Source organism: Tamandua tetradactyla, chromosome 14, assembly GCF_023851605.1.
Source record: "Tamandua tetradactyla isolate mTamTet1 chromosome 14, mTamTet1.pri, whole genome shotgun sequence".
Classification (NCBI taxonomy): domain Eukaryota; kingdom Metazoa; phylum Chordata; class Mammalia; order Pilosa; family Myrmecophagidae; genus Tamandua; species Tamandua tetradactyla.
In genome coordinates, this window is record NC_135340.1 from 68,314,329 (window position 1) to 68,339,667 (window position 25,339).

General features: G+C 40.8%; 1 long non-coding RNA gene across 3 annotated transcripts in view; it reads left to right on the plus strand.

The window, feature by feature from the left end:
• Window positions 1-25,339, plus strand: part of LOC143655162 (uncharacterized) — a 603,365-nt gene that overhangs the window by 512,148 nt on the left and 65,878 nt on the right. For all 3 annotated transcript variants that reach the window (XR_013162082.1, XR_013162083.1, XR_013162084.1), the window contains exon 9: window positions 8,063-8,186. This is a non-coding gene — a long non-coding RNA (uncharacterized LOC143655162). The remainder of the gene's footprint in view (window positions 1-8,062; window positions 8,187-25,339) is intronic.

Consider the following 25,339-nt stretch of genomic DNA (forward strand, 5'->3'; position numbering starts at 1 on the left):
TGGGTCACTCCCAGTTTTAACTAACAAAACTAATCCACAGAATGAACCAGGATGTGGAGGTTAATTTTAATACCTTCCAAAGGCTTATCATGTATGTGAATGCGGTTCCATCTTGACCTTAACTGGTGCCTGCTCTGAGGATTCAGGCATGTCTATGAGTATAGCATGAATTGGTGAGCCAAGGAATTCAGGTTTCAATTAGCATAAGCTGATATGCAAGGGAGAAAGAAGACTGCGCAGTGAAGGAGGAGGGAGGAAATGAGGAAGGGGAGGACTACATGATGTCTTTCTTTCATATTCAACTACTGTCTGGTCTTGGTTCGTGAGCCTTGCATTGAAGGCATCTGCACACAGAAACCAAGGAGCTATTTTCACAAGGAACAAGGTGAAATGTAGGGGCATCAGGAATGTAGCTTTGGTGCCAGATGATTTTCCTCTCCTAGTGGAGAAGAGGGTCAACCTCTCCTCTTCTTCACAAAATATGAAGAGGTGCAGAGGTACCTCAGGTGAGGTTGTCTCTGGAAGCATAGGGAGACATCCTCCACATGCAACATCTTGGCAGAGGTGACAGTGGCATTGATGAGGTGCATTCAAGGAATTTCTCAGGCCATGGACACTAGATCAGAGTATCCAGAAAGAGATTCTGATAGAAGCTTGGACTGACTGATTCTTAAATATCTATGAGACATCTCTGGGGATTTTTAGACATACTAGGGTGAGATGTCGTAGCAGCTGAAGTCCCACATGAGCAAGTAGGAGCAGGAGCTAGAGAAAATAGAGTTGCAACTATGATCCTAATCCTACTATGTGAACTCTTGTGCTCGTGAGGTCTAGAGAAACTCAAGCTTTAACTTGGTAAAATTCATAAACCGGAAAAACTTCTCTGATCATGCTTGACCCAGACTTTTGGTTTGTAAACATAGCAAAGCAAGCCTTCTCTTAAAAGGTTGGTGGCTGGATGTGCCAGACTTACCACAACAGAGCAGTATGAGATTTCTCTTTCGGTCCTGGCAGCATTTTTCCAAATCCTTGCAGGAAGTAAATCCCACTCTTGCTTGTTCTACCCACCACACAGTTACCAAAGAAGGACAAGTTTGCAAGGTTGTGCATCGGCATTAGTGAACTGGGTCATTTACTCTTCAGGAAGTACATTGTAACACACCACAGGGTTTTTTAAAGCCCCAGCTGAGGGTAAGCACAGCTCCCGGTGCCTGCAGGTGCTCTGTCCTCAGACCTGAAACTGAAGCTCAGGCAAAGGACGTGATATTTGAATCTTGAGGGTCTGACCAAAGCTTACCAGGAAATGTCTTTCAAGTTTCCACTTTCATCTTAAAAACACTTGTAAAATTTTGGTGCTACTCTATGATATATATATATATGTGTGTGTTTGTTTTCATAAAAGGTAGTGTTGTAAATTACTTAATTTTGAATAATTTTGAGGTTACAGAAAGATGTTCATTCAGTGCCTTAGCAGAGCCCCTGGCACATCCTTATGTACCGCTGGTGTTCTATATATATAAATGTATGTGTACATATATAAATGCATGTGAATTTATACAAATGTTTATAAAATGCATGTATATATATATGTAACATATATGCATGTATTTTCAGTACAAACAACTTAACAATAGCACATGATGAGGTCATTGACAGGTGCTTCATTCTTGGGGGTAAGGTTCTCCTAAGGTGGGACACGGAAAAGGAAAGGTTGATGAGAACAGACCTGGGTGCCCCTGATGGTTTCTGTGACAGCTTGGGGTCTGGCCAGGCCATTACCCACTTGGGAAGATGCCCCAGCACAAGGTTCTGGGAAATTTGCAGCTTGGCTGACGGGCGTTTCTCAGGTTGGCCTTCCAGTGTAGACAGCAGTGGGCACCCAGGGAGCAGCAACGCCTTTTATGTTTCTTTGTCTTGTTTTGTTTTGCCTTATGCTACTTTTTTTTTCTTAGCAATGTCTTTTACGTGGCAATTTATAGTTTACTAAGTTCTTCAATATCTGTCTGATCCCCATGACTATTCTGAGGCACCTGAAGCAGCCATTTCTTTGCAGGTATGTTTGTACTATGTGATATAAATTGATGATTTCACTTATAAATGAGATTCTTAAATTTAAGGATTTAAATTTATAAAATCTATCTAATAGTGACTAAAATTAGCTAGGGTTAAAATAGTCAAGAATGATCATAAACCTGAATTTGTTTTTCTTTATGTCCACTGACTTCTTTTATAATCTGAGTTGTGATCTTCTGATTGACTGTCAATTCCAAGACAGAAGTTTTCCTTCTCTTCTTATCTTTCTCCAATGGAAACCTGCTGAAATATCAATAGAAAAGAGCAAAGTGTACTATTCCTAAGAATTTAAAAGCACAACCATATGTTCAATCCTATGAGACATAAAATCAGCCCTGTAATCATTCTTATTAAACTTGCATTGGTTTGCAAGGAAGATATTTTCCTTATTTTTCTATCTGCCATTTGGCTTTGAAAGGGAGAAAAAAAAAAATACCCTCAGAACCAGAGTCTAAAGATAGGAAAACATGATTTAAAGGAATCTTAGCTTAGTGTTAACCATCCCCATCCCTGCCTGTGAACCATTCATACACACTAAACACAGAACATATACTCACACACACACACTTACACACACCAAACAGAAAACCACACCATGCTTTGGGGTAAGTAGGTGGACAAAGACATATTTGGTTAACCATCCTAGTTCTACCACTAGCTAGCTATAAACATTTTGTGATAAATTGGAACTCTCTGGGCCTGTTTTATCATAGTGAAAACTGGGATAAACCATCTGCCTTACCAGGTTGTTGTGTGGATTATGTAAAATAATGTATTGGAAGCACTACAGGGGGTGTTTTGTCCCTGACTGTGCAACCACAAATACTTGTACACCTGTAAAATAACAACAAGATCTGCTCTGGCCCTTCCAAGATTTACTGAGATATCCTTGAGGGTGGGCTGGGTTCTCACTAGTCTGACAAAGCTCTCCAGGGGTTTCTGATCCTCAGTGAGGACTGAGAGTCCCTGGCATGTAGCACAAGGCCTCAGTGTCAGAGCCCATTCCTAACCCACCCTGCCAGCAGGAGTTCTCTCACAGGTGTGTGTCTTGTTTAGGAGGAAAGTATAAAGTGAACTCATTTACATAAAAACACTGGGAAAACTAATGTGTTACCTTTTCCAGGAAAATGACCACTTAAATAGGGCTCCTTAGGAAAAGGACAATGTTTTAAAAATCAATGATCCTTGTGTGTGTGCAAATATTTTTGAGTGGATGTCATTGGTAGCCTGGATTTATAGAAACTCTGCTTCTCAGAGGTAGGTATCACTGGTTCTTAGGATTTGTCTTCACTGTACTTTTCATAGGGCCTTTTTCTGCACTTGACCAGGCAGGTAGCTTGGATGAGGGTCCTAAACTCTAGACTCACACTGTGTTTGAAGGAGCTCTCGCAAGTGCCCTGGCAAAATAAGCTACAGCACTATTGACATTTTGGACCAGATAATTCTTAGTTGTGGGGAGCTGTCTCCTGCGTTGTAGGCATCCCTGGCTTCTACCCACCAGATACCTGTAGCAGCCATCCACTCCAAGTTGTGACATCCAAAAATGTCTCCAGATAGTGGTAAATGTCCCTTGGAGAATAAAATTGTCCGCTAGTTGAAAACCATTGGCCTAAAACATTAGTTCTCCAGCTTGGGTGAGGATTAGAATCATCTGAGGAGCAAATAAAAGGACATAGACGTCTATGATTGTTGAAATGCAAAAGGACCTGGGCTTTTGCATTTTTATACAAAAAAGTATTTTTTTTTTTGTATTTTTATACAAAAAATGTTCCCCAGGTGGGTCTGAGACAAACCAAAGTTTGAGATCCAATGGCTTAGAACAACTGATGGATGAATGGCAGCAGTTTCACAATGAGCATTAAAGGACTGGAGAGAGGAGGAAGGCCAAGCACATTGGCTGGAGTTTGGGAGGATAGGCCAAAGCAGAGATTCTGGAAGAACGAATATCATATTGAATAAAACTTCAGGGAGATTGGCAAAAAATCTGGGCTTTTTATTTTTTTTTGCAGCAAGTATGTGTGCCTCTTTGAAATACTTCACTAAAGATTTCTATATGACAGTTTTGGGAAGATGCTGGATTTGTGTTTATTTTTAATAAGACACCAGAGTAAGATGGGGCAAGGTGTGAAATCAGATATTTTTGTGTTACACTGAGCCATTTCAATACAGTTTTGCTATATTTTCTTTATGATTTTACTCAGCTTCCCAATTTCAGTGTTTATTACCCAGTGATTTCTATCTCTAATTGCACAAACTCTGGAAGATTGATTTAGATCCCTTTAGTTCCATCCAAATTCCATTAATGGCACCTCCCTCTACCTGCTCTCCGACCCTCCACTTGCAGAGCCTTGTCAATGGTAGATTTAAATTTATGTTTAATTTTTCGAACAGTGAATTCTTGGCTCTAACACTTTCATGCCAGCTGAGCAACACTTGCTTAGTTCTCTGGCTCTCTCAACTGCATGCTCTTTCAACCCCCACTACCTGATAAACTTAAGGAATTGTCTCTTGTTCTAAATTCTTTCTGCTCTCTTTCTCTCTGTCCTTTCTTGCCAGTCATTTCTGATTCATCCTTTCTCAACTTGTAGGGCTGGCTCTGGCCCCTTTACGTGGCGCTTAACAAAGCATGGAAAGCAACATCATGACCACAAAAAGAGATAGCATATACAGACACACTACCTTTTTTTTTTTATAATCATAGGGAATGAGAGCCTATTTCATAATTTCAGCTGGAGCAATATTTTTGCAATTCTTGACCTCAGTGCCTTGAAAGGGTAAAGACTGATGTTTGCACCACTGAACTATGTTATCATGAAGGTGAGAGAAGATTAAAAGAAAAATCTACACTACAGTTCTGCCCCTCAAGTGTTTGTTGCTAGGACCATCAAAGATTCCCGCTGCCAATTCTACTTAAGCATTCTCCACAGCTTGGCTCCCTTCCCTCCCAGAAGCATATTTGATGTGGCCTTTATTCATGTCCTTTGACTGGTGGGGGGCAACAGCACCCAGAGCTTCCCCAGAGGTGAGGGCGCCTCCTCACAGAGATTTCCAGCTTTCTGCCACTGGAGGTAAAGAGGTAAGCACTGACTCAGAAATGGCACATACAAAGAATTTTAGATTATCGTATCAGACTGAGTATGGCTTTAAGTCTCCACTGTGGCCTGAGTCAGAGCACTCATTGAAGGAAGTTGGCCCCAGGAAACAGAGTGTGATAATACCATGGAGCACAAGGTGATTAGTTCCTATCAGTCCTGGGCAAAATCCCTCATCTGTCTTACAGAGGCTGCACTAACATCCCAAGGCTGACTCGGGATTTCCAGGACTGGAGAAGAGCCTGCTTATTCTTTCTCAGATGAGAGTTACCTCTTCTCTAAGAGCCCATGCCCTGTAAGGACAGACAGACCCCAACAACCCATGAAATAAGTATCACCCTACGTTTACTGAGAAAACAGATCTAGGCAGGTCGTATTACTTACCCAAGTATGCAGAACTAGTAAATGGTAGAGCTAGCATGGAAAGGCAGTTTGGCCAGACCCCAAAGTCCATGTACTTTTCCTTAACATGAAAATGAGGTAGAATTTTCCAATAAAAATCTAAAATATGAATGTGAGTCGCCTTTTCTCTGGACCACATCAGCCTAGGGATCGAAAATACAGCCACAGCTGTGCTATGGTAAACAAAAAAAAAACATTATTACTCTGGCTAAATCTTGACTCAGGCTCCAGTAAGAGGCCCTTTTTCCTCCACCTCCCCTGACTACTTCTGGGCATTCTCAGGAAGCATTTCACTTGTGATCACAAACACAGTCTTCTTGGTTTCCTTTAGAATCTGCCATTTTACATTCTCATACCAGTGATAATGTCTTCTTCTCCGGCCTTTGATTAACACACAGCCATTGTGAGGATGCCACGTATCTCTCACTGTCCTGGTGCACTGAGACCACCAGTACTTGCTTAAAACAGTGCCTTCTTCTTCAGTCTGCACATGGCTGATCTTGCCAGATGGTTAAGCTGTTCGGTATTCTCTGGACACCAGCATGCTTGAAGAGATATCTCATTCAGAAAGTGCCTGGTACCCTCGAACTGATACTACATGCTGGAATATAATCTAGAAAGTGGTCTGTATTTCCAGTATTTGTGGTTTTTGTAGGTAACTTATTAGGGACTAAATCCTGACCCCTAAAAGACAGATTCAAGTTCTAACACCCAGTCCTGTGGGTATGAATTCATTTGTGAGTAGGATCTTTGAAGATCTTATTGTGATGAGATCCAATTGAACCAAGGTTGGGCCTTACTGCAATATGACTGGAGCCCTTATAAATACAGAGTCACTATAAGGAGGAGACATAAGGAGACAAATCTCCATGTGACAAGAGGTAGAAATTGAGTTTTGGATTATCAGCATGCCACCACCAAACTATTACAGACTTTAGAGAAACCATAGCCTGCTGACCCTTTAATTTTGGACTTCTAGCCTACAAAACTGAGAGACAATAAATTCCTGTTGTTAAAGCCAACTAGTCTGTGGTATTTGTCATAGCAGCCCTAGGAAACCTAAGACATACCTCTTTTAGGTTTTTTGCTCCCTTCTTTCTCTTAAGAATCTCTTCCTAAGACTCAGACAGGAGACCATGGATTCAGGCCCTTAGGGCAAGGCTACCTTTGAGAAAATTAGAAATAAGTCACTCTTTTCTTAAAAAAACGCAACATTTTTGTAAAAAAATTGTCCAAATAAACTGATTTTGAAAGAGTCACTTTAAGGTCTAAATATATAAATTTATGCTTTCTACACTATCAGCAACGTCTTGTGTTTAGCTTATGTGCATGTAAAATGTTTTCTAGTACACTGAACACAAAATTCAACCACAGGGACTAGCAGTCAAGAAATCTGTGTTCTAGGCCTAGTTTTGTCACCCATAAACTGACCATTAGATAGGTCACCTAATCCCTTCAATCCTTAATTTCCCCATGTATAAATAGCAATCTGCCCAAAATAGTATCTGTCCAAAAGGTACTTAAGAATATCGGATACGTGAAAAGGAACATCAAATGACAACTACAGCGACCACAGATTTGGGCTTGGCAGGGTGTGGGTGCCGTGTGTGACCATGAATGGAAATTATTCTTGCAGTTAAAAACTTGTAGGTTTACTTAGGCTTAGTGATATGTTGAAGAAGGAGCTTTCTGCACCCACCATCCCACAGCCATTAGAAAGTTTATTTCTAATCTAAGATAAGCCAACATTTGAATGTGTGAATGCTGGGAATGACTAGACAACTAATATTGTGAAAGTTAAACTACAGGGAATAGATTGCAGTTTGTATTGCCCATAAGCCAAAACTCAGGGTATTTTATTCCAACTTCTTGGAAATTATTGTAATGAATGATGTATGGATAATATCAGCCTTTCCCTTTCTAAAAAAAAATGCATGATTTATGTTTACCAGTGATTTCTGACTCTGGAGTTTGTGTGTCTTTATTTTGGTTTGATTTTAGTCTCATTTTCCTCCTTTTAAAATACTCTCTGGAATGTACTTCTCTTTTTTAAATTAAAATGAACTAACAATTCTTTGTCTTTAGAAAGCATTTTGAGATGATTCCTTGAGATAATTGAAGGTGCCCTGGGGTGACACAGCCCTAGGCCTGGAAATGACTGTTGTAAAGCAATGTCACTGACAATCAGCAAGTGCCAGGTCACATTTCAAATGAAGGGAGACAAAGGGAGAACCTCAGAGATTATAGCAACGTGATGAAGGCTGGTTGTCAGGACTGTCCCCCTCAGTGTAACCACTGGCTTCCCTGGACAGGAGATGCTGATGACAAGAAAAAGGTCCAGAGCCATGTAACCAGGGCAGTGTCCTTTAATAAGAATTTTTCAATGGCTACTGGGCTTTGGGCTATTGGAACAAGATGTCACCAAGGCTATATGGGATTGGCGTTTAATTTATTATTGTTCAAACTCAGTGTTCTTTTTTTTTTTTTCCCCTCAGTAGCTGCTGAAGTAGCCCTGATACTTGACACGGAAGTCTCTACTTTGAGCACCACATGACACGGTCTGGGATTCAAATCCTGGCTGAGACTCTTGAATGACTGTAGACAAGTCCTGTGATTACTGTGAGTTTTATTTCTTCATCTTGAAAAGAGGTTCATGAGGACCACCTCGCTGTGTTGTTGTGAATTTTGAATGAGATGATCTGTGCAAAGTGTGCAGTTTAGTGCTTGCATCGGAATAGGCATTTGATGAAGGAATGGGGATGATTATTAGGGGAGGAATGAGGGTCTAAGACACAGGAAGTGTGGCATCTATGTCTAGTTCAGCCTCTAATGAGTTTTGTGAGTTCAGACAACTCACTTAGCTGTTAGGTGCTTCAGTTTACCCATTTATCAAATTGTCAACCGGTATTTGGTTGTTTAACCTATGATGTTGGAGAGGATGAAATTGCCTCCCAAATATTAGGTACTTAGCACGTATCTGTCAAAGGGTTAACTAAGTACAGAAGGTAGTTTGAAAAGTTAAAATGACTCTACCAATACATATTTAAGCACTCTTAAAAAATAATGTGGCTACATCCGCAAACGTTTCCAAATTTCAAGATAATCAAGAAAACATTTCAATTTTACAGATTTTTTTTTCTTAATTTAGAAGATGGTGGATCCATTCAGATTATGACAGCATATTCAGAGGGGTCAATGTTTTGGGCAAAAATTGCACAAAAACTTGAAGGAGTTTATGGACAGTCCCTGGTGCATTCCACTAAGGACATGAAGATGAATGCCAAGGAGGATTTTTTTTTTTATCGTTCCTTCTTCCCCTTCCTCCACTCTGAAACAATCATCAATTACCCTTATCCACCAGCACCATCTCATCTAAGTTCATTTTCAAGATGAAGTTTCCTCGTTGGATGGTGACTGTCCAATCCTCCTTCTGTCCATCACTGACTGCCTCTGAGCTGTCCCCAGATTGACAGTTTGAGAGCGAATCAATAATAATTATCTGGCTGCAGCCATGGTGAGCTGTGTAATTCTGCCACGGGACAGCATTGTGCAAACAGAGCTGTATCTCCGGCTGCAGGTTTAAATATGCAGGCTGGGGCTGTCCATTTAGGTGTGCTGATCATGTGATTACCGGGAGGTAGTGCTTCTTCCCCTGCTGCATTAAAACCCTTTCAAATGATACACTCACCTTCGGGGACTCTTGGCTGCTGGCGAGTATGGCACTGTGTAAAATGCTGTCTTCAGGGCCCTAGAACAGAAATGGTGATTTAAAGGCTCAGCCCTGGGAGAGAAGAAACACTTTGCTTCAGTTTTTTATGTAGACGTTAGGAAGAACTGCTGATGATGAATAAAGTAATGGGATCTCAGATATGTTTGGATCCATATTTATTTCACCTGCTCCCAGCCAAGGACGATAATTGCTCTCTCTGAAAGTATTTGTATCGCAAAGGTCAGAGTCAATTCAGTATTGAAATTTTGTTGATTGGAGAGGTACAAGTTCATCATTTCCCATTTGAACAAAGAAGTTTTGCCTTATTGAAGTGAATGTAACTTTACTTTTTTTAAAGCAACTTTAGCGCTCAAATAGATGTTGCTAGCTGCTGCCATAATACTCTTATAAATAGGCAACAACGTTTCATTGGTCACATTTATGGCATTTGAATATTGAAGGTAGTGGAATTTCCTGAAATCTGTTCCTGTCAAGAAATAAGAAAAGAAAAGTCTTGGTGGGGAATAGCCATTTTCTAACAGAACCCAGTGAGAGCCCAAAACAAGGCCATCATAAATCCCTGGGAATGGGGATTTTACATTTGGAAAAGATGGGTTCAGAAACTGATCTGTGTCTTTAGCAAATGACGAGAAACAAAAATGTTATAACTTGTAGATATATGTTCTATGCTGTTTTAATTCACTAATATGTATTTGTAGTGAGTGAAATTTTTGAAGTAAAGAATAACAGAATGTTAACATTTATCATATATTTCAGAGTGGAGGGTTCCTTCCATTATTTTTTATTATTCTCTCCAATGTAAAATCTTAAACAAAACAAAGCAACATGCAGAAAAAATGGAATGGGATCCATTGTTGAGTAATAAATCCATCATCATTGGGTGTAATCAAATTGAGGCAGAGCTACAAATCAGCAAAGATTTGTAGGTCATCTAAACACTGATTGAGAAATTACTTGAAAACATGTAAGATTTCTTCTGACTCTGAGATTAATAATTGTAAGCACATTCCCTAGGTTTGTCAGTGGTTGGAACATCTGGTGGGCAAATTGTGGGAGGCATGGGTAATGGAAGGAAAATTAGGACAAAGACTTTCATCTTAGTTGCATTAGTTTTTTTTTTTTTTTTTTTCCACATGGGCAGGCACTGGGAATTGAACCCAGGTCTCCAGTATGGCAGATGAGAACTCTGCCACTGAGCCACCATGACCCACACAGTTGCATTGAGTTTTGTAAATACTGAGTAGGCATCACTACTAGCTCTTTTAACTCATCACTGCTTTATTTCTCCAATATCTTTTAATTGGCTCCCTGGTTTCTTAACAGTAAAGTAAATGAATTAATTGAAAAATAATAGGCATACGCTTTGGTCACAAGAACATTAGCCATGAATATGTCTTAGAATTAATAATAGAATCAAATATTAGTAAGGAATGGAGACCCAGAGGTAAAAGGGAAAAATATTCATTCATCCATTCATTCCTTCCTTCCTTCAGCCAACCAGTCAACCAGATAGCCAATCAAACTGTTTACCTCTATTAACTACCTCCTACTTGCAGGACATAATATGAACCAGATAGGCATCTTGTCTTCAGAAAATTTGCAGGCTATTAAGGGATTTAAAACACTGGGATACTAATTATATTCCCTATAACCCACTTGGAAAGTACTAATTGCCAAACAAAAATGCAGAGAAAGTGACAAAGGATTTCAGATCCTGGGTAGATGACTTCCAGCTATGGGATCATATTTATAGCTAAACTGCCCTGTGATCAAAGCACATACCTGCTATTTTGCAATGAATTAGTTAACTATTAAGAAACTAGGGACCCAATTGAAAGACTTAGGAAGAATAAAGCAGTAATAAATTAGAAAACGCATAAAAGCATAAATATTGGGCATAGTGGTAAAGATTTTAAATGACCTGTAAAAAGGCTATAAATTAGAAATCACATAATAAAATCTGGGTTTTAGAAGGTAATAAAGAAAATGATGTAATTCCAATAGAAAAATATTCTTTGATATTTGCAGATATCATTGAGTTGAACAGCAAATCGACTATTCTGTTTTAATTTGTAGAACTAAGACTTTTAATCCCCACCTCCTCCATGAAGGAGAATTTCTCCAATTCACAGTCCTGACTTCCTTCAAATTCTTATAGCCTCCATTGTTTGCACTTTTCATTTGATACCTGGCACTTGCTGCCTTGTATGGTGATAGGATCAATCCAGATGGTTCTCACTGGAGAACACCGTCCAGAGAAGGGTGTAGACAGAAATGTTACCATAACCAACCTCATTAGGAAGATTAGCATATCCCTGAACTCAGTTTGATAGTTTATTCCAAAAAAAAAAAAAGTTAAAAAGAAACTTTTAACTGAGGTTGGCTGCTATCTGGAATCCATAGTTTCTAAGCCAGTTATCAGGGAATTTCATGTAAAATAACGTTTGCTCTGGTTAAGAAAGTACCAATGTAAATTGTGACTATGGTGGTAATAATGAGATTTAAACCATCTGTAAACCATTTTGCTGGTTTCTTCTTATTTCTACCCTCACTTCTTCTGGGTTGGGGGAAGAAAAGAGCAAATGGCCTGCAGGAGGAGGGATGGACTTAGATTACACTGAGGTCTGAGAAACAGACAGCCAAGGCTTCCTATTCAAACTATTGGGGAAAGTTGGGACAGGGGCTCATCAAGAGGCAGATGTGGGCTGTAAGAACTGTTGGGATATGCCATTGCCCCAGAAGGAAGAATAGGCCTGGGGATGGTCAAAGGACATGATATAGTTACAGAACCAATGTTGGTACAAAGTGCGAAACAAGGACCTGATACCAAGCCCTCTTTCTGGTGCCTATGACCTGGGAACCTCCTTAGAAGAGCTCTGCACTTATGTTCTAGTTTGCTAGCTGCCAGAATGCAACACACCAGAGATGGATTGGCTTTCAATAAAAGGGGATTTATTTAGTTAATATTTAGTTCTTTAGAGGAAAGGCAGCTAACTTTCAACTGAGGTTCTTTCTTAGGTGGGAAGGCACAGGGCGATCTCTGCTGGCCTTCTCTCCAGGCCTCTGGGTTCCAGCATCTCCAAAAGCCTGGGCTGAGCTGTGAGTGCTGAGATGAGGTATGCTGAACTGCTTAGGCTGTGCTACCTTGAGCTCTCTCATTTAAGCACCCAGCTAATTAAATCAAACATCATTCATTGCCGCAGGCACACCTCCTAGCTGACTGCAGATGTAATCAGCAACAGATGAACTTCACGTACCATTGGCTCATGTCCACAGCAACAGAAGTAGGCACCTTCACCTGGCCAAGTGGACACCTGAACCTAACTACCACATATAGTAGTACCATAAGTAGTAGTCTTGTCAACTTGGCAACTATATGTATCACCTTAAGTGATATTAAAGTGGCAAAATTCTCTTCTGGCTGTGAACCTGTGAATCTCAAAACCAGTTACTGGTGCCAATATGGAAAGGAGGACAGTCACAGGATGTTTTCATTTCCATAGGGAGAAATTGGAAGGAACACAGGAGTCACAAGACCCAAACAGTTGTGAAAATCTGCAGGGCAAAGTCCATAAGATTTCGAAGTCTGAGAGTCATTTATCTTCGGGGCTTTAGAAAGCAGCAGTTCCATCCTTTCAAAGGGCCTATGCAGAGGCCTGCCTCTCTCTGATAAAACCTTGGGGGACATTGTGGAGACACCATTTTCTTGGCTTTACCTTATCCAAGGATTGGGGCTGCACCTGGGCTCTCTGCCATCTCTGGGGCACATGCTCAACCCCTCCTTGTGGTGGCAGCCAGGCTCTCCCCAAACCCCAAGGAATGTGCTTCACCCCCTCCAAGGCCTGAGGTGGCATGACTCTTCCATTTGCAACGAGGTGGAAGGCCCATCCTCTGCCTTTGGTGTAAACTCACTCTCTCCATGGGCTTGGGTGGGTCTGCTCTCCTGGCCCAAGGCTTCTGACTTCAGACCCCGACCTCCATGGTTTTGCCTCTGAAGTTATTTCTCCTCCAATATGTTCCTTCTCTGAACCCCCCAGTCCAGACTGGCAGCAGCTCTGTTTACACAGGTCCCACAGCACTCTTGTTGGCTTTCTATGTAGTAGCCTTGGATCATGCGCATCAGGTGTAAGGAGTTTCCACAAATCCTTCCTGGATAACTCCACGTCCGATCCTGGCTTTCTCTGAAATGGCTGACTGGTTTCACACATGGCCAAAGCCTCACATGGGGCATCATTCTTTGGGGTCTCCCCTCCTGGAAGCCCAGAATTTTCCAGAACATCAATTTCTGTTTTCTTTGTCCCCAAGAGTTCAGTTCTCAGTTTATTTCTTTCCTGTCACAGTTCACTATAAGATGCGAGGAGAAACCAGGCTGCACTTTCCACATTTAATTTGAACATCTCTTCTGCTAAATATCCAATTCATGGCTTTTAAAATCTGCCTTCCAGCCAAAGCCACTGGTCAACTTTGCCAGATTATCAGCAATTTTAAAATAAGGCTTGCTTTCCTACCAGCCTATAATAATACGTACCTCATTTCTAAGCTTTATCAGAAATATCTTTAGAGTCCACATTTCTACCAACAGTCTCTTCAAAGCATTCTAGGCCTTCTCTATCAAGCTTCTCCTAACTCTTCCAGAATCCTCCCCTTATTTAAAAAGCCGTTCCAACATGTTTGCTATTTGCAAACCACAGCAACATCCCACTCTCCGGTAACAAAATCTATTCTAGTTTGCTAGTTGCCAGAATGCAGTATACCAGAAATCGAATGGCTTTTAAGAAGGGGAATTTAATAAGTTGCTAGTTTACAGTTCTAGGCTGAGAAAATGTCCCAATTAAAACAAGCTTATAGAAATGTCCAAACTAAGGCATCTGATGAAAGATACCTTGGTTCAAGAAGGCCAATGAAGTTCAGGGTTTCTCTCTCTCAAGTGAAAAGGCACATGGCAAACATGGTCAGGGTCTCTCTCAGCTGGAATGGCACATGGTAAACAAGGCATCATCTGCTAGCTTCCTCTCCAGCTTCCTGGGAGGAATATTCCTTCTTCATCTTCAAAACTCACTGGCTTTTGGACTCTCTGCTTTGTGGTGCTGTGGTGTTCTCTGCTCTCTCCGAATCTCACACTTTCTCCAAAATATTTCCTCTTTTATAGGGTTCCAGTAAACTAATCAAGACCCACCCAAATGGGTGGAGACACATCTCCACCTAATCCAGTTTAACAACCATTCTTGACTGAGTCACATCTCCAGGGAGATGATCTAATTACAGTTTCAAACATACAGTACTGAATAGGGATTAGAATAAATGACTGCCTTTACAAAATGGAATTAGGATTACAGCATGGCTTTTCTAGGGTACATACATCCTTTCAAACTGGTACATTCTACCCTCTGGGCCCTAAAAAATACATGTTTTCCCCATATACAAAATACATTCATTCCAAAACAATATCAGAGAACCTTAAACCATTCCAGTAACATTTCAAATACAAGATTAATACAAGATTAAAATCAGTACGAAGTTTTACCAAAGTTAGTTAAAGGCACGGACAGTCCTAAGGCAAAATTTTCTCCATTGGTTCTGGACCTGTAAAACTCAGAACAAGTTATTTGTTGCCACTGTATGAAGGAGGAAGAGTCATAGGATACATGAACCCATTTTTAAGATTCTGCTTCTTAAGAGCCACTCCTGGTACCAAGTTGTATTAGGGTTCTCTAGAGAAACAGAATCAACAGGAAATATTTGTAAATATAAAATTTATAAAAGTGTGTCACATAACCATGGGAATGTAGAGTCAAAAATCTATAGGGCAGGCTGCAAAGCTGACAATTCCACTGTAGGGTATGGAAAAACTCCACAGGAGAGGCTCGCTGGCTGAAGTAGGAAGAGAGCCTGTATTTTCTGAATCCTCCTTAAAAGGTGTCCAGTGATTAGATTAAGCATCACTCATTAAAGAAGTCACTCCCCTTGGCTGATTACAAATAGAATCATCTGTGTATGTAACTGACATGATCATGATTTAATTCTATGACATGTCCTCATAGCAACAGACAGGCCAGTACTTGCCAAACCAGACAAACAGGTACCACCACTTGGCCAAGTTGACACATGAGCCTGACCATAACAGTCCACCCCTTGTCAACTTGGCAGCTGTACACATCACCTTAAATCATACCTAATTTCCAAATAAAAAACAATAAAACACACATTTTTTCTTTCACCTAACAATACTCAACTGTCCTGCATATAACCAGAAGTACATTAAATCTCTCCAGAATAGGGTGCAAGTCCTTGGGTAATATTCATTCTTAAACTTGATATCTTACAACTTAAATAGTATAACATGAACAAACCAGCATTACAGTCCTCATTTCTGTAACTTATCATGTGGTTGTTGTTTATATTTATCACTACCTTCTTCCACTACCCATTCCATGTTCCCTTTACCCTCAGCAAGCACTTCAGCTAGCCATGATTCTTCGCCAGGTGGGGTGACCCAAACCATCATTCCTGATGTTTTAGAGCCATTGGTAGTCCTTCTTGGATTGGGTTGTTGCAGCTTTCCATTGATTTTAATCACAGGGCATGGTAGTATTAAAAGATGCCCTAGGGGATCTCCTATATTCCAGGAAAACTCTTCTTTACCTCCATTGTGTAATTGTAGTCCTATTTCCCCCTGATAGTCAGGGTCAATCACCCCAGCCAATAATGTAATCCCCTTCTTGACTTGTTGATCCAAGGACATGAGTAGCCCAAAATGACCAGGTGGCAGTCTTAGATTCCAGTTCAATGGAATCATTGTTGCTTCTCCTGGTGAAAGAACCCCCCCTTCTGGAACTAAAATCTGTAGACCAGCAGAGCTCAGGGTCACAGGGACAGGAAGCAAAAATTTTCCTAGTGGATCACTAGGGGTAATAGTGAGTGGTGCCACTCCCATTTCCACCCCTTGGTTCCTGGACCCATGGATCCTGGCTATGGGAGAAACAGCACCACACAGCAGATGCTGATTCAGAGCATCTACAGCTTCCTGGAGAACATTACCCCAGCCCTTCAAGGTATTGCCACCTAGTTGGCACTGTAATTGAATTTTCAAAAGTCCATTCCACTGTTCTATCAATCCAGCTGCTTATGGATGATGGAGAACATGGTAAGACCAGAGAATTCCATGAGCATGTGCCCATTCTCACACTTCATTTGTTGTGAAGTGTGTTCCTTGATCAGAAGCAATGCTATGTGGAATACCATGGTGATGGATAAGGCATTCTGTAAGCCCACGGATGGTAGTTTTGGTAGAAGCATTGCGTGCAGGGAAGGTAAACTCATATCCAGAGTATGTGTCTATTCCAGTTAGAACAAATTGTTGCCACTTCCATGAAGGGAGTGATTCAATGTAATCAACCTGCCATCATGTAGCCAGCTGGTCACCTCGGGGAATGATGCCATATCAGGGGCTGAGTATGAGTCTCTACTGCTAGCAGATTGGGCACTCAGCAGTGGCCATAGCCAGGTCAGCCTTGGTGAGTGGAAGTCCATGTTGCTGAGCCCATGCATAACCTCCATCCCTACCACTGTGACCACTTTGTTCATGAGCCCATTGGGCAATGAAAGGAGTTGCTGGGGAAAGAGGCTGCTGGTGTCCACAGAACAGGTCATCTTATCCACTTGCTTATTAAAATCTTCCTCTGCTGAAGTCACCCTCTGGTGCATTCACATGGTAAACATTCCATTCGAACTCCATTCACATGGAAGACAAATATCTTCACGTTTTTAGCCCACTCAGAAAGGTCTATCCACATACCTCTTCCCCAGACCTCTTTGTCACCAATTTTCCAATTATGGTATTTCCAAGTCCCTGACCGTCCAGCCAAACCATTAGCAACAGCCCATGAGTCAGTACATAAATGCATCTCTGGCCAATTCTTCTTCCAAGGAAAATGAACACCAGGTGCACTGCTCAAAGTTCTGCCCACTGGGAGGATTTCCCCTCACCACTGCCCTTCAAGGGCACCCCAAAAAGGGGTTGTAGTGCTGCAGCTGTCCACTTTCGGGTGGTACCTGCATATTGTGCTGAACCATCTATAAATCAGGCTCAAGTTTTCTCTTCCTCAGTCAATTCACTGTAAGGAACTCCCCAAGAGGCCATAGCTCTGGTCTGGGAAAGAAAAGACAATGTGGCAGGAGTGGAGACCATGGGCATCTGGGCCACTTCCTCATGTAACTTACTTGTGCCTTCAAGACCTGCTCTGGCCCTATCTCATATATACCATTTCCCTTTTACGATAGAGTGCTGCTGTGCACACCCAACTTTATGGCTTGGTGGGTCAGACAACACCGAGCTCATGATAGGCAACTCAGGTCTCATGGTAACTTGGTGGCCCAAAGTTGTTTAACTTTGGACAACTTAACCCTGTCCACATCTTGAAATTCTTAGGAGTTTTCATACAAGGGGCCCTGCATTTTCATTTCGTAGTGGACACTGTAAATTAGGTAGTATTCTCACCTCATAAGGTGTGCATTTCATATTGTACAAAAGTGTTTTGGGTGGGCCATATCAAAGGGTGCTCATGACATTTCAACAGGGAAAGCTGGCTACCTAGATGACCAATATTTAAAACTCATATCCTTTGAGGCCAGCCTCCAGCATAGAATTAAATACTTTAAAGAGAGAGGACTGCTCTTGCATCATATCCATAATTTCCACCTTATACCCTGGTGCTTGGTACAAGGTGCCATGAATATGTTGATTAGTTGATCAAAGAGCCAATTGGAAATTTGTATATATTATTATTGTAATTAAAATTATGAAGGTTTGTTGTTCCTTATGGGATTTAGTGAATATATAGGAAACTCAAAGAGAATGTGCATGCTTTAAATATTTTGCATGAGAGGAATGAATGAATACAAGAAAGCACAAAGAATACCACATTAAAGGTTAGCAATGTGGTTGAATGTTATTTTCCTGTCAACTTTTTAACAGAGCTTACCCAATATATTCCATATCCTCTTAGCATTTGTATATGACATAATTCTATACAGATACACACAAAATGATTTCCATCTTTACATCTTGATGTTTATGTAGAGAGGATCACTCTGAGCTTTCAGACCAGGGTACTGGGATCCTGCATTCCTAAGAGGAGCAGAGAAGAGGACTCTTGTGACATGGACAGGATTTTCGTGGCATATTTGGTGGTTATTTACAGTGGTGTCTGATAACCTGGCTCTACTGTCAACTCTGTGTATTAACTTGAGCATGTTATTAATCACCCTATGCCTAAGTTTCCTCATCTGTAAATGGCAAATAATCACTGCCACTACTTCACAAAGTTGTTGAAAGTTTAATAAGATCATAGATGTTCTTACAATTTGTGCATTGCCCAAGACATAGAAAGTGTTCAGAAAATATTCAAGATCATGATAATGATGGTCTCAGAAAAAAATAAAGGGGGCAAAGTTGTCCCATCCATTGAGGTATTCTCCTAAGTAGATAGTCAATTCATGGAAAAAGAGAATGGAGATGCCTGGAATGAGTCAACGTCATGGGGACCCTTTCTCAAATGTCCTTTAGGACTTGTCCCATGTTCTTTGAAGGAGAAAGATACCATAAATCTGAAAGAACAATTTTGCCCTTTGCAGCAGCAGGAATACTGCAGCAGGAATGGCACCATAGTCAGGAGCTGTGGTGATGGAGGCTAAATTAGTGGTGGCAGCAGGGACATGGCAGTGAGGAGCTGTATCAGCAATGGTATCTTCAATGACACTAGCCATGTGACCTTGTAACCTTTATGTCTTCTTTGTGCATAATTTTCCTCTTCTGTAAAATAGAGATTGTAAAAAGTGCCCACCTGATAGAAATGATGAACTGAGTTGGGATAACTAAGTGTGATGACACATTTCAAGCAGATAGTGCAGTGCTTTGGACTCAGTGAACAGCAGTCATTATTATCATTAGCACTTCTGAACAGTAACAGAACCAGCTGTGCAAAGAACAGCAGAGAGTGACATGGTGGCAATAACTCCAAAACTCTGGTCATCCATTGGACATCCTGCTTGGAGTCTTATGGTCCAAGACCAAGTTCTGGCTCAGGATTCCTGCCACAAACTTGGACGTCTTTGGTCCAACCTCTTCTGCATCTTGAGTGACCATTTTATCATGAGTTTTAAAAAAAGATGAGGCACAGTTACTAGAGCTAATAAATGAGTACAGCAAAGTGGCAGGGTACAAGATCACAATCCAAAAATCAATAGTGTTTCTATACATTAGTAATGAGCAATCTGAAGAGGAAATCAAGAAAAAATTCCATTTATAACAACCAAAAGAATAAAATATTTAGGAATAAATTTAACTAAGGACACAAAAGACCTATACACAGAAAACTACAAGAAATTGCTAAAAGAAATCATGGAAGACCTAAATAAAAGGAAGTGCATACCATGTTTATGGATTGGAAGACTAAATATAGTTAAAATGTCAATTTTACCCAAATTGATTTATAGCTTCAATGCAATACCAATTAAAATCCCAAAAACTTACTTTGCAGAAATAGAAAAACCAATAACCAAATTTATTTGGAAGGGCAGATTGCCCCAAATAGCTAAATATCTTAAGAGAGAAAATTGAAGTGGGAGGTCTCAATACTACCTGAATTTAAAGCATATTACAAAGCTACAGTGGTCAAAACAGCATAGTACTGGCATAAAGATTGATAGACTGACCAATGAAATAGAATCGAGTGTTCAGATGTAGACCCTCTCATCTAGGGACAATTGCTCTTTGATAAGGCGGTCAAGCCAACCCAGCTGGAACAGAGCAGCCCCTTCAATAAATAGTGTTTAAAGAACTGAGTATCCATATGCCAAAGAATGAGATAATCCATATCTCACACCCTATACAAAAATAAACTCAAAATGGATCAAAGAGCAAAACATTAGAGCTAAGACCATAAAACTTTAGAAGAAAATGTGCCCTACAAGAAATACTAATGGAGTTCTGTTGGCTGAAAAAAAAAAAAAAAGACAGGAGAAGGAAGTCTGGAGGAGGGCACAGAATTGAATAGCATCAGTAAGGGTAACTTAAAGGATAAAGAGAGTGAGGAGGGAAAGAATATACAAATGTGATAAATAAAAACCAAAGGATAGATGATAGATGCAAGAACTGCCTTTACAGCAATAACTTTGAATGCTGTTCTAGTTTGCTAGCTGCTGGAATGCAATATACCAGAAACGGAATGGCTTTTAACAAGGGGAATTTAATGAGTTGCTAGTTTACAGATCTAAGGCCGAGAAAATGTCCCAATTAAAACAAGTCTATAGAAATGTCCAATCAAAGGCATCCGGGGAAAGATACCTTGGTTCAAGAAGGCCGATGAAGTTCAGGGTTTCTCTCTCATCTGGAAAGGCACATGGCGAATGCAGTCAGGGCTCCTCTCTCGGCTGGACAGGCACATGGCGAATACGGTATCATCTGCTAGCTTTGTCTCCTGGCTTCCTGTTTCATGAAGCTTCCCGGGAGGCGTTTTCCTTCTTCATCTCCAAAGGTCGCTGGCTGGTGGACTCTCTGCTTCGTGGTGCTGCAGCATTTTCTGCTCTCTCTGAGTCTCTCTGAGTCTCTCATTCTCCAAAATGTTTCCTCTTTTATAGGACTTCAGAAACTAATCAAGACCCACTCAGATGGGTGGAGACATGTCATCCCCTAATCCAGTTTAACAACCGTTCTTAACTAAATCTCATCAACCAGGGAGATGATCCCATCACAGTCCCAAATACACAGCATTGAATAGAGACTATTCTACCTTTAAGAAATGGGGTCCATATTAAAACATGGCTTTTCTTAGGGGGCATACTTCCCTTCAAACCAGCACATTCCACCCTCTGGCCCCTAAAAAAGACATGTTTTTCCCAAATACAAAATACATTAATTTCATAACAATATCAGAAATCCTTAAGCCTATCAGTAGCAATACAATGAAGTAAAAAATTAGAGACAGTATAAAATCTCATCAAGTCAGTTACAGGCATGGTCTGTCCTAAGGCAAAATTCTCTCCATTTGCTCTGGACCTTTGAAAACTCACAACAAGTTATTTACTGCCAACATACAAAGGAGGAACATTCATAGGATATATATATACATTTCCATAGGGAGGAAGGAACACAGGGGTCACCTGACCCATACAGTTTCGAAAACCCGCAGGGCAAAGTCCATTAGATTTCAAGGTCTGAGAGTCATTTATCCTCAGGGCTTTAGAAAGTGGCAGTCCCACCCTTTCCAAATGCCTACGCCTGCCTCTCTCTGAATGCAACCTTGGGGGATATTGGGGAGACCACCTTTCTCTCGGCTCCACCCTCTCCAAGCATTGGGGCCGCACCCGGGCTCTCTGCCATCTCCGGGGCACACGCTCAACCCCTCCATGTGGTGGCAACCAGGCTCTCCCCCAACCCCAAGAAACGTGCTTCACCTTCTCCAAGGTCTGAGGCGGCATGACTCTTCCACTGCAATGAGGTGGAAGGCCCATTCTCTGCCTTTGGGGCAAACTCACCCTCTCCACGGGCTTGGGTGGGTCCACTCTCCTGGCCCGAGGCTTCTTGACTTCAGACCTCAGCCTCCACGGTTTTGCCTCTGAAGTTATTTTTCCTCCAATGTGTCCCTCAGTCCAGACTGGCAGCGGCTCTGTTTATACAGGTCCCACAGCACTCTCGTTGGCTTTCTATGCAGTAGCCTTGGATCATGCCCATCAGACATAAGGAGTTTCCACAAATCTTTCCTGGATAACTCCATGTCCGATCCTGACTTTCTCTGAAATGGCTGACTGGTTCCACATCTGGTCAAATCCTCACATGGAGCACTATTCTCTGGGGTCTCCATTTCTGGAGGCCCAGCATTTTCCAGGACCTCAATTTCTAGTTTCTTTTTACTCAAGAGTTCAGTTCTCAGCTTATCTCTTTCCTTTTGCATTTCACTATAAGCTGCAAGGAGAAACCAGACTGCACTTTCGACATTTAATTTGGAGATCTCTTCTGCTAAATATCCAAGTTCATGGCTTTTACAATCTGCCTTCCAGCCAAAGCCACGAGTCAATTTTGCCAGATTATCTGCCATTTTAAAACAAGGCTCACTTTCCTTCCAGTCTACAATAACACGTGCTTCATTTCTGTCTAGGGCCTCATTAGAGGTATCTTTAGAGTTCACATTTCTCCCAACAGTCTCTCCAAAGCATTCTAGGCCTTCTCTATCAAGCTTCTCACAACTCTTCCAAAATCTTCCCCTTATCCAATTAAAAAGCCGTTCCAACATGTTTGGTATTTGCAAACTGCAGCAGCAGCACCCCACTCCTGGTACCAAAATCTGTTCTAGTTTGCTAGCTGCTGGAATGCAATATACCAGAAACGGAATGGCTTTTAACAAGGGGAATTTAATGAGTTGCTAGTTTACAGATCTAAGGCCGAGAAAATGTCCCAATTAAAACAAGTCTATAGAAATGTCCAATCAAAGGCATCCGGGGAAAGATACCTTGGTTCAAGAAGGCCGATGAAGTTCAGGGTTTCTCTCTCATCTGGAAAGGCACATGGCGAATGCAGTCAGGGCTCCTCTCTCGGCTGGACAGGCACATGGCGAATACGGTATCATCTGCTAGCTTTGTCTCCTGGCTTCCTGTTTCATGAAGCTCCCCGGGAGGCGTTTTCCTTCTTCATCTCCAAAGGTCGCTGGCTGGTGGACTCTCTGCTTCGTGGTGCTGCAGCATTTTCTGCTCTCTCTGAGTCTCTCTGAGTCTCTCATTCTCCAAAATGTTTCCTCTTTTATAGGACTTCAGAAACTAATCAAGACCCACTCAGATGGGTGGAGACATGTCATCCCCTAATCCAGTTTAACAACCGTTCTTAACTAAATCTCATCAACCAGGGAGATGATCCCATCACAGTCCCAAATACACAGCATTGAATAGAGACTATTCTACCTTTAAGAAATGGGGTCCATATTAAAACATGGCTTTTCTTAGGGGGCATACTTCCCTTCAAACCAGCACAAATGCTAATGGACTAAACTCACCAATTAAAACATACAAATAGGCAGAATGGATTAAAAAATATGATCCATGTACTACTACTTACAAGAGACTCATCTTAGACACAAGGATTCAAATAGATGGAAAGTGAAAGGATGGAAAACGATGATCCATGCAAGCTGTAACCAAAAGAAAGCAGAAGTGGCTATATCAGACAAAATAGATTTTAAATGTAAAGATGTCAGAAGAGCCAAGGAAGGATACTACATATTAATAAGAGACAATTGGCCAAGAAAAAATAACCATCATAAATGTTTGTGTTCCTAATCAAGGAGCTCCAAAGTACATGAGGCAAACACTGGTAAAACTGAAGGGAGTAATAGATGTTTCAACCATAATAGTGGGAGATTTCAATACACCACTCTTCTCTATAGATAGAACAACTAGACAGAGGATCAATAAGGGAACAGAGAACCTAAACAATGTGATAAATGAATTAGACCTAACAGACATATATAGGTCATTGCACCCCAAAACACCAGGATTAGACATTCTCGTCTAGTGTTCATAGAACATTCTCCAGGATAGATAATATAGTTGGGCATGAAACTGGCCTTTATGAATTTTAAAAAATCAGAGCATTTCCTCTGACTATAACAGAATGAAGCTGGAAATCAGTAACCATCAAAGAACCAGAACTTTCACAAATATATGGAGATTTAAAAAACACATTCTTAAATAATCAATGGATCAAAGAAGAAATTGCTAGAGAAATTAGTACATATCTGGAGATGAATGATAACAAGGATACAGCATATCAGAACTTATGGGATGTGACAAAGGCAGTGCTGAGAGGGAAATATATTCCCCTAAATGTCTATACTAAAAAGCAAGAATGGTCAAAATTTGAGAACTTAACAGCTCACCTGGAGGAACTAGAGAAAAAACAGCACACTAACCCCTCCCAAAATAGGAGAAGAGAAATAACAAAGATTACAGCAGAAATAAATGAATTGTAGAACAATAAAACAATAGAAAAAATCAATAAAACCAAAACTTGGCTCTTTGAGAAAATCAATAAAATCAGTGGACCCCTAGCTAGGCTGACAATGAAAAAATGAGAAAGGATACAAATAAACAAAGTCAGAAATGAAGGGCAGAGGGGGGTAGTCATTACCATGGACCCTGAAGAACTCAAAAAAATCATTAGAGGATACTATCAACAACTATATGCCAACAAACTAGACAACTTAGAAGACATGGACCAATTCCCAGAAACACATGAATAGCCTACACTGACTTGAGAAGAAATAGAAGAACTCAACAAGCCAATCACAAGTAAAGAGATTCAATCAGTCATCAAACATCCAGGGCCAGTGGATTCACAGGAAATTTTTTTAAGCATTCCAAAAAGAACTAATACCAATCTTGCTCAAACTCTTCCAAAAACTTGAGGAAAAAGGAATGCTACCTAACTCATTTATGAAGTTAACATCACTCTAATAGTTTATCTGGATAAAGAAGCTACAAGAAAGGAAAACTACAGAGCAATCCCTCTAATGAACATAGATGCTAAAATTCTCAACAAAATATTAGCAAATTGAATCCAGTGACACATTAGAAGAATTATACACCACAACCAAGTGGGGTTTATACCAGGATGCAAGGGTGTCTCAACACAAGAAAATCAATCAATGTAATATAGCACATTAACAAATCAAAAGAGAAAAGTCACATGATCACCTCAATTGGTGCTGAAAAAGCATTCGATAGAATCCAGCATCCTTTTTGATAAAACACTTCAAAAGGTAGGAATTGAAGGAAACTGCCTCAATATCATAAACAGCATTTTTGGAAAAACCCATGGCCAGCATCATACTTAATATTGAGAGATTAAAAGCATTCCCCCAAAGATCAGGAATAGCACAAGGATGCCCACTGTCACCACTATTATTCAACATTGTACTACAAGTTCTAACTAGAACTAGAACTTCAGGCAAGAAAAAGAAATAAAAATCATCCAAATCAGAAAGGATGAAGTAAA